Source organism: Neovison vison, chromosome 11 (genome assembly GCF_020171115.1).
Source record: "Neovison vison isolate M4711 chromosome 11, ASM_NN_V1, whole genome shotgun sequence".
In the NCBI taxonomy this organism is placed as follows: domain Eukaryota; kingdom Metazoa; phylum Chordata; class Mammalia; order Carnivora; family Mustelidae; genus Neogale; species Neogale vison.
The window spans coordinates 74,620,732-74,625,529 of record NC_058101.1 but is presented as its reverse complement, the minus strand read 5'-3'; the positions used below and the strand labels follow the sequence as shown (position 1 = coordinate 74,625,529).

Sequence of the window (4,798 nt, the reverse complement as noted above, 5' to 3'; positions counted from 1 at the left end):
GTGTTAACTAATATGTAACGATAGAATTTTAAGCTGAAAAGCTAATAAAAGAGTGATTAGTTTGATATGCCTAACACACTGACATAATGCTTTGATGACCAAGACCAAAATGAGAAAACACTAGAAAGGCGATTTAGACAAATCATCATTCAGTGTTAGTCAATGTAAGGAATGACGGAACTGAAAGCCAGAAAATGATGAAATAATTTTCTTTTAGGATAAGGATAATTCATCATTAGTGGACAGGAAATAGACCAAAAGTTTCATATTATTTGTAATAGCAAGAAATATGTATTTTTAGGTGCTGTGTGAAAGAACCAGTTGCTACTCAGAAAGGAATTGCCTTTCTATTGCTTCCTTCAATCCATTGTGCAAAAGTTCACTTATTTTTAGTCCCTTGAAGAAGCAGTAGACATTGAAGCAAAAGATGACTTCTACCTTTTGCAGGCAACACAACTAGCCTGAAGAAAATACAGTGGCATTCTATGGACTCCTGGGTCAGCAAAATTTTTAAGACATAATGAAGATCTGAGCAGACAAGACTTATATTATTTCTTCTTATGAGATTTGAGAGAATGAGGAGTTTGAGGATGAATGAATGTCTACATATACAGGACAGTCTCCAAAGGCCAAGGTTAACTACTATTAGATATTTACGTATTGTTAAACAGGCACATTTTTTTCTCCATAAAAAAATTCATTTGCTATCCCTATCTCACTAAGTTTAAGTCATATAATTTATTACACTGGAGAAGAGAAAGCAATTACAATTACAGTGAAAAAGAATTAGAATATGTTGTCAACAAGTTCCCAATTAACAAGAAGGAAAAGTGGATAATTCTTTTGTTTCCAGAAAGAAGGTAGAAAAAGTATAGGAGAGAGGAAAGAGAAAAGTATAACAAATTATTTTGCTGTTGTCCTTAAGGCTGAATCAAACAAGGGTGAGTATTCAATGAAAACAAAAACAAACAAACAAAAAAACTCCTATAGGATGCAAGAAGGAATTCATAATTAGTGGATGTTTAGTGTACTGCTATGCACCTTGGTCTTTGACAGGAGATTGTTCTTAAGTCAAAAGCAATGGCTTAACTGCAGCACATTAAAAAATACAGCGAGACATTTTTAGATAAGAAGAGACTATAGTTTCTAGCGCTCAGCTTTCCCAGCACTTTGAAAAGATACAAACATCCCTGGATAGTCCCACTGCGAACCAGAGGGCCTGCCCTGTGGGCCTGCAGATAGTGGCATGTTGAATTGATTTACCAGGAACTGAATGAGAAAGCCATCAAGCTTCAGAAACAATCAAGATGATGCTAAGTCACTTGAAGGCAAACCCCAGAACTTTGACAGAACCCAGAGCATAGAACACTTCTGTAGCCAACATGTATGGGATACCCTTGACCATGTATATGAGGGATGTAGATAGAGGTGAGTGAAAGCCTCAAGATTAGCAAACCAATGATCTGCTCCTTTTCAACCACCATGATGACACTGAAGCCATTCTGCAAGAACAGAAAATACCTTGGGGAATCTAAAAAAAGAGAAACAGCCCTGATAAGGAGTTAAAACTTTAATAAAAATCAGAATGGTATAAACGCAACTTTATTCTAGGAAGCCCAGCTAAATTATTACAGATCTCTCCCTTTTAGCTGAAAGTAGTCATGTAGATGTAGGTAAAGTTTGCTAACTGAGACTTTTGGGGATTTCTTATACAGAGGACAGTTAGCCTGTTGACTGTTCTCTTTTCTGCTGCATGGAATGTGGGCATTATAGATGTAATTACAGGTGATTTCTTGTGACTCTAAAGTTAGAACCTCATGCTAATCCTGGCAGAGGAGAACACAGAAAGTCTGGGTTCTTGAGCTGCCAATTTTTTCAAATAGTACTATGTGAGAGAAAAAAGTAATTTAAGCCCATATTGTTTGTGTTTTCTGTTTCCTAAGTGATATAGTATTTGGCACCTAAAACTGTGATGCTGCATAATTGTAGAACTGCCTGAATGAAAAGGTTGGGAGTTAAATAATAAGGACTAACAACAAATTCAATAGCAAATTGGAAATTTCATCTGGAAACATGGTGATCCTTGAAATGCATTGGCAGCCTATTTGGTCAAACTTCCACTTTCCTTTTGTTTTTTTGTTTTTTTTTTATTACTCAAAAAAATCTTCTTCTTCTTTTTTTTTTTTTTTAGTTTAGGTGGTTCTGTGTTTATGCCTGCAACATTTTCACAATGATTTTCTGCTCTTCAGTAAGGAAAGCATGGTTGATTCCATCACGAACACATTTAGCACATCTGGAACCATCATAGACCCTGCTGACATGATATTTTTTTTTTCCATTTTAGACAACTACTTAAAAACTACAGGTCTTACAGCATGAACTCCTGAAAGTCAGCTAGGGCACATGCCAGAAGATAATTTGGGTGCTTTTCCAACCTTCTAGGTATAAAGGTAAACAATTATATTACCAAGGGTTCGGGACAACCTAGTTTTGTTAGAGGCTGTATTATAGGACACTCTATAATGGTATGTCAAATGCTGGACCATTCTGAATGCCTATCAACAGTGTCCCAAGAAGAAGAACCTTCCTTATTTTGAATAGCAGTCTGAATCATTAGTCTGCTAGAACTAAGATGAATGTAAGCTTAGGGTCAGGGTACTGGTGCATATTGGTTGTTTTGTTCTGTGTTTAGCAAAATCCTATAAAGCAGAGAAGTCAGAGTACAGCTTGTCATTCTTTAAGGTGAAGAAAATTACAACATGTTTAAGGGATTCCTGTACATTGTTAAGGGAGGCAAAGTTGACTGGGTTGAAAAACCCAAGTGCTTCACTTCTCCAGTCTGAAATGATTAACAGTGGTTGCATGATAGGTGACTTACCTGGAGATAAAATGAAATAGCCTCACATGGAGATAAAGTGACATGGTATATGGTTTCACTTACTTGTGGAACATAAGGAATAACACGGAGGACATTGGGAGATGTAGAGGAGAAGTGAGTTGGGGGAAATCAGAGCGGGAGACAAATCATGAGAGACTGTAGACTCTGAGAAACAAACAGGGTTTTGGAGAGGAAGAGAGTGGGGGGTTGGGTGAGCCTGGTGGTGGGTATTAAGGAGGGCACATATTGCATGAGCTCTGGGTATAGTGCATAAACAATGAATTTTGGAATACTTTTAAAAAAAAGTGACATGGTAGAAACAAAAGCGAAAATAAACTTCTGGGACTTCATCAAAATCAAAAGCTTCTGCACAGCAAAGGAAACAGTCAAAAAAACAAAGAGTCAACCCATGGAATGGGAGAAGATATTTGCAAATGACAGTACAGACAAAAGGTTGATATCCAGGATCTATAATGAACTCCTCAAACTCAACCCACACGAAACAGACAAACACATCAAAAAATGGGCAGAAGATATGAACAGACACTTCTCCAATCAAGAAATACAAATGGCTATGAGACACATGAAAAAATGCTCATCATCATTAGCCCTCAGGGAGATTCAAATTAAAACCACATTGAGATATCACCTTACACCAGTTAGAATGGCCAAAATTAATAAAACAGGAAACAACATGTGTTGGAGAGGATGTGGAGAAAGGGGAACCCTCTTACACTGTTGGTGGGAATGCAAGTTGGTGCAGCCTCTTTGGAGAACAGTGTGGAGATTCCTCAAGAAATTAAAAATAGAGCTTCCCTACGACCCTGCAATTGCACTCCTGGGTATTTACCCCAAAGATACAGATGTCGTGAAAAGAAGGGCCATCTGCACTCCAATGTTTATAGCAGCAATGGCCACAGTCGCCAAACTATGGAAAGAACCAAGATGCCCTTCAATGGATGAATGGATAAGGAAGATGTGGTCCATATACACTATGGAGTATTATGCCTCCATCAGAAAGGACGAATATCCAACTTTTGTAGCAACATGGACGGGACTGGAAGAGATTATGCTGAGTGAAATAAGTCAAGCAGAGAGAGTCAATTATCATATGGTTTCACTCATTTGTGGCGCATAACCAATAGCATGGAGGACAAGGGGCGTTAGAGAGGAGTAGGGAATTTGGGTAAATTGGAAGGGGAGGTGAACCATGACAGACTATGGACTCTGAAAAACAGTCTGAGGGGTTTGAAGTGGCGGGGGGGTGGGAGGTTGGGGTACCAGGTGGTGGGTATTATAGAGGGCACAGCTTGCATGGAGCACTGGGTGTGGTGAAAAAATAATGAATACTGTTTTTCTGAAAATAAATAAATTGGGAAAAAAAAAGTGACATGGCATATTTTCTTTTTTTCTTTTTTTTTTTTTTAAAGATTTTATTTATTTATTTGACAGACAGAGATCACAAATAGGCAGAGAGGCAGGCAGAGAGAGAGGAAGGGAAACAGGCTCCACACTGAGCAGAGAGCCCGATGTGGGGCTCGATCCCAGGACCCTGAGATCATGACCTGAGCCGAAGGCAGAGGCCTTAACCCACCGAGCCACCCAGGCGCCCCAACATGGCATATTTTCATGTGTTCAAATGCTGGATATTTAAAGTAGATTTAATTGATCATTTGGGAGGCAAAACAGTTTTATTACAACTACCGTGTGAATGCCTGGAGAGCAAAGTCAGACCCAATTATCCCTGGAATCTCCAAAATTTCCTGGGCTTTACCTGGTTAAAAAATAATAATAATAAAAAATATATATGTGTGTATGTAATGGGCAAGTTACTAAAAGGACAGGTAAATATTTATGTTTGATGAAATATACAGCATAGGAAGTAGAATGAAAAAGATTTGAGCTATGGCTCAAACACAC

General features: G+C 38.2%; 1 pseudogene; it reads right to left on the bottom strand.

The window, feature by feature from the left end:
* Window positions 1-2,147: 2,147 nt before the first annotated feature.
* Window positions 2,148-2,546, bottom strand: LOC122890097 (annotated as a pseudogene).
* Between the last annotated feature and the right edge of the window lie 2,252 nt (window positions 2,547-4,798).